Source organism: Haemaphysalis longicornis, unplaced genomic scaffold (genome assembly GCF_048455015.1).
Source record: "Haemaphysalis longicornis isolate Haplotype H1 unplaced genomic scaffold, Haemaphysalis longicornis Haplotype H1 scaffold_1, whole genome shotgun sequence".
Taxonomy (NCBI): Eukaryota; Metazoa; Arthropoda; class Arachnida; order Ixodida; family Ixodidae; genus Haemaphysalis; species Haemaphysalis longicornis.
This window is the reverse complement of record NW_027526203.1, coordinates 307,208,797-307,224,386: the sequence shown is the minus strand read 5'-3', so window position 1 is coordinate 307,224,386 and position 15,590 is coordinate 307,208,797. Positions and strand designations below refer to the sequence as shown.

At 51.2% G+C, this 15,590-nt stretch overlaps 1 protein-coding gene across 3 annotated transcripts in view; it reads left to right on the top strand.

Moving 5' to 3' along the window:
* The first annotated feature begins 455 nt into the window (after nucleotides 1-455).
* The window catches only part of Tep2 (Thioester-containing protein 2), a 121,218-nt gene continuing 106,083 nt past the window's right edge, over nucleotides 456-15,590 (top strand). For all 3 annotated transcript variants that reach the window (XM_077681336.1, XM_077681353.1, XM_077681341.1), the window contains exon 1: nucleotides 456-701. The gene's annotated coding sequence lies outside the window, so the exon portion shown is untranslated. The remainder of the gene's footprint in view (nucleotides 702-15,590) is intronic.

Genomic DNA, 15,590 nt, shown 5'->3' with positions numbered 1-15,590 from the left:
CCTTATATTTATTTATTTTTATTTACACAATTTATTTACATTTATGTTTATTCATTTATATTTTTATTTATATATTGTTATATTTGTTGTCAAAATTTCCACACCCCCGGAAGAAAATCGTGGGTGCGCTAAGGACGGTGGCTAACGTTAGGAACGATTGCCCTGTACTTTCTGCGGCAGTCATGCGCTTTATGCTCTTCTCGGCGTGCCCTCCGCCGCACGATGCTCACATCCCACCCAGAGACGAACCGCAGAGACATGTTTCACAAAAAGTAGTCCGTACCCGCTTTACGAGGCGATCCGAAACGTCGGCCCACGTGCCATCTTTTTTTTTTTTTTTTTCGTTTCCCGTTTGTTCACTCGTTCCCGCTATCGCCAACAGAGGTCTACAAAGTGCTTTGGTGTGTCGGCGCTAGATGGCGGGGCACGTCAATGTTTTTAGTTTTTGCTCTGAGTTGCAGTCGTTGTGTCGGGGGGTCGTGGTCTTCAGCCGCCGCAACCCCCATACCCTCTACGGGCCATACGGTCGCAGCACCGTCACGTCGAGTAGTTGGCTTCGAAAGCTTGAGCTTGCGCGGTGTGCCTATCATGTGCGCGTGAACTGTCTGGTGGTGCGTCGGAATGCAGCCTTGAACGATCAGTGGCTATCGTGAGCGGGTGTTTGAAAAGTCTTGGACTACATTTGCCACAAAGATTGAAAGGTGAGTAAAGTTATTTGCGATTTTTTTTACTGTTTCTTCGGCGCTACACGTACCTTCTGATTTTTAGCATGTGCTGCTGGGGGACAACAAACGGTCGCAAATAATTCACAGGAGTTCACACAAGCATGGTACGATTGAAATTTCATTGCAATACCTGTATATTTGCCATTGCAATGACTGTCACTGCAGCGGTGGGAATAATTGTTTCATTTGTCGCGCACACTTGTATCGGCCTGTCGGACCGCTTTGGTTGGGGCGTCCCCAGAGGTTCACGATGCAGTGATGTGAATTTGCACGTTGGGGGCTTCCGCTTTTATCGCAACAGGTGCTAACTGAGGAAATGCGTGAACACTTGAAACGTTGTGACAGTGCCGCTATCATACTGAATGAATCGTCTAAACACTTTGCCTTAATATTCCCAGCGGCTCTTCGTTAACGTCATATTTGCTTTCAAAGCTTGTCCGTCAGTTTACTTTCGCGTGTTTGCTCGACCCCAAAATCGCACCTTCAGTGAAACAAATGGTATCTTGTGTGCTGATTAAGCACATCATGTGCAGCTACATGGGAAGCTTGGCGATAAGTGCGATACCAGCCACCGAGCATGCGAGTGGGGTCAGAGCACCAAGGACTGCGCTGTTGGGTCTATATCTTGCTAGAGCCAAGTGCTACTACGGCACAGGTTTAGCGCATTCATTGCCGCTGCAAACTACGTAAGCAGCTAAATAGATGGGTACAGAGAAAACAAGGCACAACGCGGCGCCGCGTTATGTCTTCTTTTTTCTGTGCCCCCTGTTTGCCCGTTCAAGGCGTCGTGTTCTGACACATCACGACCGGTGGCACGTTCCTAGAGGATTGCATGTCGCAGACCATGCACGAGACGGCAGCACAGCACGAGAGGCAGAAGACGTTTCGGGCTGCTTCCCGTTGTCGAAGTCAGCACCCCGCTGCGTTTTCCAGCCCTTTTTTATTCAGCATGATGAGCGCATGCTTGCGCAGTTTTTCGCTGCACGCCATGACGGGCTTGAATACCTTAGCAAACCAACCGCTACTTTGACTACTGCCGTGACTTCAGAAAACACCTCCCAGACCCTCGGGAGTGTGAAAATAGCCAGGCTTGCACGCTTGGGCGCCATCACATTTTCGCCAGACGACTGCAATAGACCAGCAATGGGCCGTTCCGTGAATCATCTTGCTCAGCAGAAGGCTCATGAACGTTTCTCGTGCGCTCTTGCTGCTTTTCTTCCACCCGCGCGCCCGCGCGTCCCACCTGCAGGTAGAGGCAGGCGACGCGTAATCGGCTTATTTGCGCGGAGGCAGATGCCTACGCGGGAGGAGGGTGGCGGCGCCCTACGCGCGGGCATTCTTCGCCCGTAGGATGCGCCCCTTCCAGCAGCGCTGCTTAATCACGGCCGCCGCGCGTGCTTGCGAGGGCGTCCCGCCGCCGGTGACGGGTCCTACTCGCAGGGTCACATCCAAATAGAGCCGCGCCGTGGTCGCCAGGCGGGCCGGCGTGGGGTACGTGAATGTTGCGCCGAGGCAGCGTGGTGGGCGCGCACCCGCACACAAGGGGGGAAGGCGAGGCGCCAAATAGGCACGGAAAGCGAGATGACGAAATATCCAACCGGTGCGGTGGCCTTGAGCTGATCTCTGCTACGATTCTGTGCCCGACGGAGGGCCAGCAGCACTTTCTTGGGCCTTCCATTTAAGCCAAAGTCGATCGTTGCTCGCCTCAAGTATCTGCCCATTCCTGATCGAAATAGAACACCCGCTTGCGCATCCTTTTTGCGCACCTTCTCATCGGTGCAAGACCAGCTTATTTAGTGGCTCTCTGCAAGACCACAAGCGAAGTCGTCACCCCGAATGCCTGCCGTTCGTGTCGGCAGCGTCGTGCTGATACTACCCATGCGCCGCGGGGGAATGGGTAGCGCCGTAGTAAACGTATTCATCATTTGTTTGTTTGGCTGCGCTATATGAGCGTGGAATGGCGTGGGCAGGTAAAAGGTGGCAACGGGACCAACTTTATCCGCCTCTCTCCCCACGTACGAAATACTGCCTACCTTAGCGAACGCATATCTGTCAGGTTAACAAACGAACCGCGGGTTGAAATTACGTCCCTGGATGGGAAACTCGGTATGCAACACTGCGCAACTCATTAGAAATGTATTTTCATGTTTTTAACATGAACTAAATATATTTCATTCTCAGCCGCTGTACGAATCAAAATCAGGGAATGGGGCAAGGCTAGGCATTATGAACTTGTAGACTTAGCTGCCTCCTTTTCTAACGCGAAGTGCCGCATTGGAGAATGCGTTGTAAATATATGCTTTCCATTTCCCGTTTGTTTATTAAAAAACAATCGAAAGTTTTAGTTGCTTTCTTTGTTTTTCCCGGGAATAGTCGATTATAGGCCTGCACGAAATAAAAATGAAGTGTTCGCGCTAGTTGTATTACAACTTGCGGATTCGTTCCAGGAGTTTTACCCGTCGAAGCGACGCCTGGGCTACGAAGCGCGCTGCAGTGGAGGGCTACGGATTAATTTTTACCATCTCCCAGGGATCTTTAACGTGCGCCAAAATGGGTGACGAACGGGGCGACAGGAGAGCACGCAGACACAGCGCTGAATGTACCAACTGGCCAGCCTACAATCCGCTTCGATCCCGGTCGTCGCGGTCTGGGTTGAGTCCGCGTCCTCGGCGCTCAGCAACACAACACATTCATTACTCCGAGTCACCGTGCAGGTGCACCCTAAACACAACAGGAATACAGTATATGCTGCCTATTTAGGGCTACATCTAGCACAGGTAACTTTGGTAATTGGCTTCTGAATCATTTTTTTTGTTCAGTTGCACAGTACCTAGCTCTGCTTTCTAAACAGTATACTTTATGCAGATAGTAGTTTCGTATTGCAACCAAAGCATTGCGTCTATGTATTGAAACACGCCGTCAACCGTGTTTCATCTTAGCTAAGAACGGCAATCATCAATAGTTTTTTGGTTTTACAAAATTGAAGAGGAACTTCACCATTGTGAGTTATCGCACTGACACGTGGTGTAATGGCCGCCATTTGCGCGGACTTCGCTCACTCTTCGCGGTGCCCTACACGATGCTGACGTCAGTGCAAGCCTTGACTAGCTCTTTTTAGCGCCTTAGGAAGTTGCTTAAAACGTTAGAATTTGCCGAAAGGGGAACACCAGCAACTTAGTTTAAAAAAAAAAAAAAAAAACACGCCATAGCTTGGATCGGGACCGCACTGCTGGCTGTGTTGTTCAGTAATAATAATAAAAAAAAAAACGTTGTTTTCACGTGTTGTGCCACAGGTTGAATAAAATTTTGCGCTTATCTGTGAAACCGTAATTGAACCTGCAGCTGTCATGCGAGATTGGTGCTCTTCACCGGCCATGTGCTGATGTATCACAGTGCGACTTTACATTTGATATGTGGTCGAAACCAATGCAGGCTGAGCAGCAGATTTAGGTCGAGAAACGCTTCCGCATTAAAAAAAAACACAACTAAATGGCCGTCACTGGATCCTTGCTATGTGCTCAAGACTGGCCTTAACCACGCCATTGGTAATGTGGTCGAATATAAGGCTTAAAAGGCGCATCGAAAGTATGACGACGCCGATGCGGCCCGAATGCTTGCGACTTGAGTAAAATTTAGCCATCGCGTTACTACGCGAGAGTAGACAGCTTCGTTGAGAATACAGAAGTGCAGCTTGCTGGGCCAGTTGGTACGTATTGACGGATGTGAAACCTGCGAAAAAAGTGCTCCCTGTGTTTTGCTTACTTTTTTCGCTGGTTTCCCATTCGTCAAGATAATACAAGGCTGCATTGCAAATATACTGCACCTGCTTGATGTCATCCCCACCAAACCCCCAGACCGTGCTACTGCAGGAACAGAACCTAGGTGCACTATAGAGATGCCGGAAGAATTATTATTTTTGAGGGTTGCTAGTTGTAATTGACGGACGTGAGAAAAAAATTGGGCCCATCTCCCCGCGAGGGGGACTCGAGTAAATGCGTCACATAGGGGGTGGGTGTATTGCGTTAACGTTTAGTGTTTGGGGAGTTGGTGGTAGTGAATGCGTTGTATCAGCAGCTTCTTGACGTAGTTTGAATAAGTCAAGGATATAAGGCGCGTTCGTAGCCTTTCATTCTGTGTCGGTTTTGTGGCGCAGTGGGAATAGCACCATGTACCTCGCGTTCCGCTCACAAGTAGTGAATGCGTTGTATCAGCAGCTTCTTGACGTAGTTTGAATGAGTCAAGGATATAAGGCGCGTTCGTAGCCTTCCATTCTGTGTCGGCTTTGTGGCGCAGTGGGTAGAGCACCATGTACCTTGCGTTCCGCCCGCAGGGTCGTGGGATCGAAACCAGGCGCCGGTAAGTATTATTTTTTTATATAGTGTAGGGGGAGGGGTGCGGACTACTACGGACGCCTAGAACGGGTGACATCGTGAGTTAAAGAAATGCTCTGCATTTAAAATGAATTAGGAACAAGGCCTCCGCGGCGGGGTACAGAGTGCTTTGTCTTCGAAGGTCTTGGCTGGCCCGTCACCGCTGCGGGTGCTGGGTGGATTTTGAGGGCTGTAGGAATTCAGGCGTAAGTGACCTTTCGGGGTAAACAGCCGTATTTGAACGTGTGCCCAAGCGCGTGCGGGCTGCGCCGGTGCGGGTAGCAACCAGCGCCCTCACTATCGCGTGTTGGTTGGTTGCGCTTGTGTTCGTGGATTTGTCTTGTAGACAGGAAGAAGATGACAGTGCCAATGGCGAGAACTGCGCGCGCAATCAGCCACAGCGGCTGACACCCTGGTAATCGCGCCGCCACTGACCTTCGACATCCCTGCGCGCGCCGTGCACCGGCCCGATGCGGGCGCGCGTGCGGCTTTGCGCCCTTGTCAGCAGCCGCAACTGTACGGCCTCCGAGTTTGCTATGGAAACAAAGCAGTGGGACCCGCTTGCCAGGGCCTAACTTTCCGTAGCGGAAAGTTAGGCCCTGGCAAGCGGGTCGAGCCGAGCTCTCTGCGAACTAAAGTAGATATTGGGGAAGTTATGCAGCTCTAATCCGCCTCTGCTTTGTCCACTCCCTGCGCCCATACCGTCCGTTCGGTTTCTTGCAAGCAGCACTCCCGCCCTCATTGATTGATTGTGGGGTTTAACGCGCCGACGTTACGATGGTAATAATGATTATGCTGCTGAATCGGGGTGACGGCATGTGCCATCTCGCCTGTCCTAGTTATTAAATGCAGAGCATTTCAGTAACTCACGATGTCACCCGCGTTGACGTCCGTAGTCGTAGTCCGCACCCCTCCCCCTACACTATATATAAAAAAAAAATACTATCCGGCGCCTGGTTTCGGTCCCTCGACCCTGCGGGCGGAACGCAATGTACATGGTGCTCTACCCACTGCGCCACAAAGCCGACACAGAATGGGTGGCTACGAACGCGCCTTATATCCTTGACTCATTCAAACTACGTCAAGAAGCTGCTGATACAACGCATTCACTACCACCAACTCCCCAAACACTAAACGTTAACGCAATACACCCACCCCCTATGCGACGCATTTACTCGAGTCCCCCTCGCGGGGAGATGGGCCCAATTTACGATAGTAAGCGAAAAAAAGTGGCAGTGCAACGTCGACACGCGGGAGAAAAAGCAAGCACAAAAAAGAACAGAACTCCCGCTGGCGCAGTTTCAGGTAGGGGGCGCGCGAGCCCTGCGAAGGTGGGAAATTTGAATTTCATTGGGTGATGGCAGTGAGCGGATAACGGCGCTACAGTCCATTATGGCGAATCACTGCTCTGCACTTCCGTCCGCTTTCACATTGAGTGGAACGGCTTTAATTTTTTTAATTAAATTTAGTTGACCCTCAACTCGTATTTCTTTTTAATTCTGCCCGGTCGCTACCTCTGGCTGTGATGACTTATCGACGCCTTCCCTGCTTTTTTTCCCTCACCAATACTCTAGCTGCAGTTTAGTAATCTGCTGCTGACCAGTTAATGCTTTCATCAACTGCGAAGTCCACTGCCTCAGGAAGTAATTCTAGCTGGCAGAATCTTTTGGCATTCTACATCAGGGCTATGTGACGCCCCGTATTGGAGGGCTCCGGAGTAATTTTGACCACCTGGGGATCTTTAACGTGCGCCGACGAAATCTGGACACACGGGCAGCCCCAACCCTCCCTGTGGCTGTGCAGTGCCAGACGCCGTTCCTAGGCCTGCCGTAAGCCGGTAGCCACGGATGCGCTGATTTTGCCCATAAAATTTGGCCAAGTGACATGGTACTGACATGGCTCAGCTGATCTTTGCCGCGTCCAAAGCCGCAATGCGTTGCGCCGTGTCGTCGCAGAGGAAGAGGTCGCTCTCGAGTGTTTTGATCTTGCACGCAGTCGTGTTTATGGTACTAGCGAGCTGGCGAACGCCACTCCGGCGGAACTCGCGCTGCTGATTGCGAAGCTGTAGGTTGGTCACGCGTTCAATACTTTCACTCATGTCACGTGCGACTATGTGTAAAGTTATTGCGCCAACACTTACTGCACTTTTCCTTGGTCCGGTTGCGGCGCGTGCTTTCCATTGCTGATTAGACTGCTAGCCAGAATGAACTTCACTTGGTTGTCCTTAATATGTATATTGCGCTACTTAAGCAGCATCATATCGCGTTGGGTCTCCTGTCATGCAGTACCGATAAGTTTAAGTATTAGTCATTTGTTTAGGGGTCGGCTCGGCGAAATAGTTTCTTCGAAAGCAAAGTTCGCATCCGCCTAATATGCAGCCCTATGGCTGTAAAGGCAAAACTTATCTTTGGATTTTAACTTAGGTTCAAGCATTAATTAATAGAAGTTTGAGAGTTACATTTCTCATGTTTCATTTTTTTATGGGAGGTCCCGGAGTATGTCTTAGTTTCATCTCTGTAGCCATGATGATGCAAGAGTTGACAGGGGCCTAGCTGGAGTTACTTCTAGGAAGTCTACTTGCTCCCCCGTGGGATTTCGCTTGCGAGACTAACAAAGCTAGGCTGGTGTCCGCTTTTCTCTCTCTCTCTCTCTCTCTCTCTCTCTCTCTCTCTCTCTCTCTCTCTCTCTCTCTCTCTCTCTCTCTCTCTCTCTCTCGAAGTTTCTACTAGTCAGCCAAAACCCGGACCATTTTCCAGTAAAAACTTTAGTTGACCATGCATTCCAGCCCTTCCTCTGTTCTGGGCTCACAGCTCGACAAATTTGTTTCTCTCTCACATTCGTTTATTTTTTATTTCTCCTTCATAAGCATTGAAATCGGTGGTTACGGGAACCGTGCACTTGCGTTCTTGAAAGCCAGCTGATTTAGACGACCTTCTTCTGTTCTTCTGTTTAAGCGTGTTTTCGATTTTAAGATTTCATCCTGCAGCAGTAGTTGGGAAGGGTAGCTAAAGGAGGGATAATTTTCCCTAATTATCTACCAGATCACCTGCTGGCTGTCCCCAGCCCATCTTGTCCCCGCTTGCCGGTGGGTGATGACTCTAACTCACCACATAGTTATCGGTCGCTGCACTGCTTGGTGCTCGGGACTGGCCGGTGGCTCAAAAAAAAAGAAAAAAAGAAAAGGCATCTACCGAATCGTGCTAAATTCTTTGAAGCTCGTAATCGCCAGCAGCAGCTGTTTCCATCCCGCCTCCTCGGCAGGTCTGTGGCGCCTCCGGTCAGCCGAACGTTCATGCTCTGCCCTGCATAAATCGATGGCTTCGGTCCCAAACCGTGCCACCACTCCACTACTCACTTCCAAGTAAAAGGCGACCGCTGGCCGGACATCTGCCCCATACACGCGCGGTGCTGGTTGCCTTCAACTTTCGGCTGAGCAGATCAGGGCACAGGTCAGGTGTCAAGGCAGGAGTAAGTGCAAATGCACGGTCGTGTCATCGCAAAGCTTTTGTGGGTTGCTGGGCGGTAAGAAAAATAGTAGAGGTTTTTGGGGCGTTGCACACACCCTTCCCCCTTGCGGAATACGTGCTGGACTTGGCAGCAAGTTCCAGACTTGCAGGCTCTTAAAGAAAAAAAAAATGTCGAAGGCTGGCCCCCACACGAAGGTAGGCTATCGAGATGATCAGTGGAGAAAGCATTCTAGCGGAAGACAGAAATGTTCTGGAACAAATTTCTCCAGAACAGAAGTCCCGGAGGAAACCCGCACCCGAATTCGCTGCTTCTATTCCTGTCAATGTTGGCTGTGTTGGGCACGGAAGAAACGAAATGCAGAGTCGCCCGTGTGTACTACCTCGCTTGATGCTCGCAAGAGGGTTAAGCCCATTCATTATACATGGTGCGAATTCGCAGCTGCGGCCTCGCTCGTGCGGCAAAAGTTTTTTTTTTTTTTTCCATTTTTCGCTGATGCTACAAATTGCCAAATGCCAAGGAGCGTTCACATGAGGCGTTCCACTGTTCCAAAGATTTGACAATTTGCAGCTGCGAATTCGCAGGAGAAATTCGCAACATGTAGAACGGGCTCTAGGGGGGAGGGGGGACAAATTGATAACGAGTTATCAATTGATAACGCCAAATTGGAATGTTCTCTACATGATTCTCTATACTCTACGACTAATTAGTAATATTTCAGTGGACAGGCCACATGACGGTCTCCCCCTGGGGTTGAGCCGATTGCCAACCAAAAGCTGCTGGGCTAATTGGCTCCTTCGGTGTAGACCGAGGGTTAATCTGTGAACGTTAGAGACCCGGAATTACCTAGTAAGCCCCCAGCAGTTCTTTTTTGCTTTTTTCTCCGCCATATGCCTAGCCAGCAACCTCTAAGCGACTTTTCGAGAAAATAATTCTAAAATAAAATCGGACCGTTGGTGTTCTGTTTATGCATGCAGCCCCACAAAATAGAATTTATTCTACACGCTCTAAGCGCGCTACTTTTCCTAATAAATTTTCCTGGAGTGCATGCTATTGCTTCGACGAATAAGTGGCATTCACTGCCTGACGCGCCGTGCCAACGTTTTGCAACGCCTGCACTAAGTATCGCTTCATAGAACAAGAAGGTCACAAAAATAATTGAAGGCTGCACCGGTGCCGTCTCTCTCTCTCTCTCTTGGCAGCCTACAAGATTCTCCACTGGCGTCTTCTGGTTATTTGCCACTTATATTAACCATTATTTTCTGGTGGCTTTTGTTATCACGCCGTTACCCTGGACACCTTCTTTTTGAGGGAGGGGCTCGAGGAGTGATAAAAGCGACTATTGATAGCTCAACAGATTGAATTTGTCGAGAGGCACTGTTTCGAACGCGCGATGTTTTCTGCACAACACGCCCCACTCGGCCGTGATGTCCGAACGGCGCCGAGGAAAATAGGCGCGCCGCACCTGTGACGAATGCCGGAAGGAGAGCGCCGCCTGAATCGACGACGAGTGCTTGCTCCCGCGAGAGGAGGGGGAGGTCTTCCGGACACGTTCGCGAAAACCAGTTTTTTGTGTGCGTGCGCTTCCTCCGCGCCACACGCACGGGCCGGCGCTTGTCGCTGGAGGCCGCGGCGACGGATGCGTGCCACCACCACCGCTGGGGCGCGTGGGCTCTCGGACGCCTCCTGGCACGGCCTCCCCTCCTGCCTCGTCAGCTGATCATCGAACACGATTGGCGCCAATCTTCCCCAGTGGCGGCGATGTCGCTTGTTTTTCGGCTGCCGTTCACCCGCGCTGAGAAGGCTGAGGGGACGGAAGTGGGGCCACCTTTGATGGCACGGAAAAAAGAAGGGCGGGACAGGGCTCTCTGGGGACGGTCTCAGCATTGCGAGAAGCGCGCATTACCTCAATCTTCTCACCTCGCCTAATCTATCGTGCTCTTTGATGGGCGTAGCTTCACAACGTAGTCTTCGGGCTTGCCCAAGGCCGGGTAATAAGCTCACGCTCAAACATTTCGTTCATCAATTGCGTGTTTACAGTAGCTTTTTAGCGCTAAACTGTAAACTAACAATCTTCAGCAAGTTCGGGTTGGCTCCATTTTTGGGACAGCTAGCTGTTCTAGTTGCCATACAATCTGCTGTTGCCCGTCTGTCCGGGGTTTCAACACTTATCAAGTGAGTGCCATTAGCATGCTTAATGAGTTATGAATGACGGTGTGCCGTTTAATACTCGCCTGCCCTGTTCCTTTGTCGTGTTTGCGTATGAGCGTTGTCATCGGAATGAGGCCGGAACGGTATGTACCCGGTCCTCCTCGTGTAATAACGGTCATCTGCGACACCGTGTCTTGTCAGTGGTACGCATCGGGCGGGGAACAGGTGCATCTAATGGGTCCCATTATACGTCTCAAGAGAGACCACCGCGGTCCGCACACCCATTCGGCGCCATCCCCTGGGCTGGCTCTTTTTTTTTTTTTTTTTTTTTGCCGCGTCGTTAGGGGCCGCTTGGCCAAGTGTGTTCGCACGCTAGTTCGTGTGCAAAGCCTGCCCTCCATTCATATTTCACGCGCAGTGCGTTCCTTCTGCCGCCATTGGCGGCCCAGAAGAGCGAGCGGCTGTCTGCGCAAGGCGGCACTGATGATGCCGCCTGCCGCTTCTAGCCCAAGAGGGCATGCCAGGCATGACGACACCGTTTGAAATTGAGTTTGAAAAAAGGCGCGCTTTGTGTTGGCCGTGTTTTCTGAGTTAGCCGGCAAAATTCGCTGTGGCTTGAACATTTTCCGCGCACATTATTTTTCCTCATTTATGGTGCATCTCGCGTACAATTCCGCATTCCCATGGCCGAGTTCATGGGCGGGCGGGCAGGCAGAAAGCAGCGCGGATTTTAGCCTTTTTTTCCTGGGAAGACATTCTTCCGGTGTTCACTGACCGCTGATGTCATCCACTTCGAATGATCAAGGAAGCAGGACGGCCGCGAAAACACTGAGGCGCACCATATCTGCCCCCCCCCCCTCCCCCCGCGAGCTCGGTTCGAGGAACAACGACAGCGCTCCGTATAAGCCTCGAGCCCGTGGCGGCCACACTCCGCTGAGTGGTTACCGGTGAAGACAGTAGTGTGGTAGCTGCTTGTTCCCTGCTGGGCGCCTGTTGGTCGCCTTCGCATAGCCCATGCGTTACTTGCAGACCAAATAAACTGTGTAGTGTTTTATTTATCCTCCTTTTATAGTGAATGCGGTTTTACTATAGAATGACGCCATACGCTCATTTGGCATTCCGTTTCTGGCCTCGATAATTGTATACAAACGAAAGTGCCACTGCCTGCCCTCTTGCTTCAGGCCGTTCTCAGCTTGCGTTGTTTCGGTATGTGTTTTCCCCGAGCCTTGCGTGCGCGCACGCCTGTGACGCAGTGACCACGGTTCGCAGCTCGGCTCAAGCGAAGGCCTTGTGCTCCCTCCGGCCGCAAGAAAGGAGGCGATGCTGCGCTCCTCCCATGAGAATTCCACGAAGAGAGAAACAACGGACGAAGTTCAGAGCGTCCGACACCGCCGTTCGCTTTTCCGCGCGCGGATTCTCAAGGCCAATTGTTTCTCCTAACTACTTCGCAGTACAACTGCACCTCTGTGGGGTTTTCTTTCTTTTTTCGTTGGGGGGGGGCTCAGGCTAACTGTTGCCTTGGTTAACACGTATACAATGAACGAAGTGCAGTCTGATGGCTCTGTAATTATTAAGCTGTTCGACATCACCAATCTTGTAGATTCGAAGTAGGTTCACGTTTTTCCAGGCTAGTGATGGTATACCGGCGGTAAAGTCCTGAGGCATTCTGAACATAATTTTGCTAGCTTTCCTAGTACAATGCCTCTCCCATCCTTTAGTAGGTCTACGGTTATTTCGCCGTCTGCACATGTGTGTTCTTTTTGTTTTGCAACCTCAATGATCGACGCCTTTCTTTGTTCACACATTCACTCACGCATGTACACGCACACGCGCGCACACACAAATGTGGGGCAACCCAGCTCCGCATTTTTGTAATCTTAAAAGCTACATTAAATAATCCGGCTGTGGAGACCACACACAAGGCATGACCATGATTTTTTGATGGCTAGTAGGCCAGTAATACTTCCAGCGTTTAGCACTTCTAAGTCCGAATCAGTTTGAATATTATATATCTGTCAAATAACTGAAGAGAATCTGCATAATTCTGCCCTTTGCCTCGTTTCCTTGTGATTGGCATTGCCGCACTTTTCTTAGGCCAGCCAGAGGCCCTACTTTCGGGCGGTCTTGGCGTGTCTCGTAAAGCGCCCATTTATGCCATCGTGCGGTTCGTCGTGGTCTGGCGGTTGCAGCCACCGGCTTTGGTTAAAGGACGGCGCTTGCTCGTCTGTCTTTTTTTTCTCTCTCCGCACTGTGTGCCGCGGGCATCCTTCAAACCTTAAGCATTCTCCAATCTGTGTCACGCCGCCGCTTGAGAGGAGGACGTGGCAGCAGTGCACGTGCTGCAAAAGCCCTAGCATTCGTCGAAGGGCAACGCATTGCTAAATTTATGTAGGCATATAGCAAGGAGTGACGGCGCACGTTTACCGGATCGTCGGTTGATGCCTAAAGGCTATCACTATCATGTTAATAAATCGCTAGCCTTCAAACATTCATTTCGGTCACTCGTTCGTACCCAATAGCGCAGCAAGGGGGGGTCGGCCCTTCCGCGCCTCCCCCCGAAACCTAGGAAGGAATAAAATCCTGGGCAATGCTGCCTACTCGCACATGGGTGCTGTTTGCAGTGGAAGAAATGCACTTCGTGTCCATGACTACGGGGGTCTCTTTTGCTGTTTCATTTTTTTTTGTTCAAGAATGAGCGCTGAGCACTGTCAGTGGTTCAGTGTTAGTTCCACGTTACAGCATTTAAATCTCATCGGCACCTCTCCGACGTGACCTCACTTCGTAGCAAAACTTACACGCACGTGTAGAATGTCTAGAAGGGCGTGTCGCTTGAGTGCTTGCTACAAGGTTCTAACTAAGTTGCTTAGCGCTGGCAGGACACGGGGCACGGAGAATGACCTCAAACTTCGCGGCCTTTGTCCTGCTTTGTTAGCGCCAGGCAAGCTCGGAGTCCGAAGGTATCCATAAACAGCGCAGCCTCGCGTCTGTCTCTCGTCTTCTGCGCTTATTTAAATACGTATTCCAACCAGTTCGTCCAAGTCACCGTTTTGCCGAGGGTATACAAGTATCCGAAATTTCTCTGACCTAGAGCCACTAAATAAATGCTTATTTAGTGGCTCTATGTATACTGTGCGCATACAGTAGCCGACCGTTTTTTCGGACTCCAAAAATTCGTACTTGCTGGATATTCTGCACTTTCTCTCGAGGAACCTCCAGTTGTCCGATAGGAATAATGACTCGCGGATTTTTCGGACTGCTCTTTTATTCGGACTGTTTTTCGTTCCCCTCCAGCTCCGAAAAATCGGTCGGCTACTGTAGCTCGAAAATTTTAAGCCAATTTTGAGGTCAATCAATGGGAACTGGCCGGCTTATCCCGGCCTTCGGGAGGCTTTTTGTGACTGCACTGCTGCTCAATATATGCCTTGTTTAAACCCCTACTATATACCCGCCACGGTGGCTCAGTGGCTAAGGCGTTGTGCTGCTGAGCACGAGGACGCGGGCTCGATTCCCGGCCGCGGCGGCCGCTTTTCTGATGGAGGCGAAAAGCAAAAACGCCCGTGTGTACGAGATTTCGGCGCACGTTAAAGATCCCCAGGTGGTCAAAATTAATCCGGAGCCCTACTACACTACGGCGCGCCTCACCGCCTGCGTTGCGTCGGCGCGTTAAACCCTACAGTCAATCAATCAATAAACCCGTACTATATGAAAATAGGGTGCAGTCAATAATTCCTCCGCGTGTTTTCGATGCAACGAGGTCCATGCAAGCCTTTGGTAGAATAGAGGGCAACACTGCGTAGTATTCACTGTTGCTTCGCACGTGGTCGCTGCGGTTTTGTCTGACGCCACGTCATTTCATATGGAAGAGAAATGCGCTCAATACCGTCAGCTTACGCGGTGCTTCTACCACGCGAAAGACCATGCCTGCTCTTTGCACCTCTACATCTAGCGTTCCACACACTGTGAATCACGAAATTGGTAACTGCGCGTGCGGCGCATCTCGGTGGACATGATTGGACCAACCGGTATGCGCCACCTATGATTAAAGTTATCTGCACGAAATTGCGGGGAATCCGCGCGATGAAGGCACGTGGTGTATCCGAAACGCAGACACGTGCATTGCCGGCAACAGACAATGGAAACAAGCGTGTCATTTCTTACATACGCCCAGGGTCGTTTCCTGTACCACTTAGCTCGTTACGCCGCGATGTGAGGAGAGGGCGGTCGTTACGGTGGACCGAGGCCGGCATCCCGCCGGATAGTGACCTCAAACCAGCTCGTGGCGCCGGGCCCTCGGCAAACAGTAGGCTGCGGGATGTTCGTGTATAACGCCGGAATTAATGTCTTCGGAGAAGCACCGGGCGACACCCTGCGCGTCTTCGAGTGCATGCGCAGCGGCTTGTGTCACTGGGGCTCGCACGTGTTCCAGTAGCGTTCGTCGGCCGATTTCTCAATACGACGCAAGCGTGACCTAACACGTACTTGGCGGGAGGAGGAGGAGGAGGGGGGGGGGTGATGAGGAATAATAATAATCGTAAAAAAACGCGGCCGGCGGTGTTTCTCTTGGCGCGCTGGAGGGTGGCTGCGGGGGCCGGCGGGGCTGTTCTCCGGCCTCGTCCAGTGGTAGCTGCTTTTCAGAGCGTGCAGGCAGGCGGCCTGCGACAGCGAGGGTCCTGTTCAACTACCTACCGTTATTTTGCCGGGTTCTCTGGGTGTCGACGCCGCCCTGCGCGTGTGCACGTGTCAATCTTGGCGTCGAAAATCTCAGTCCGCAGCTCTGGGCACGGCTCGTTCTATGGCCGCTCAATGGGAAAATGCACGCCGTGCGGTACTGGCTACGGATGCACACAAAAGCGACCTCAATTTTGTGTCGTCCAGTTGT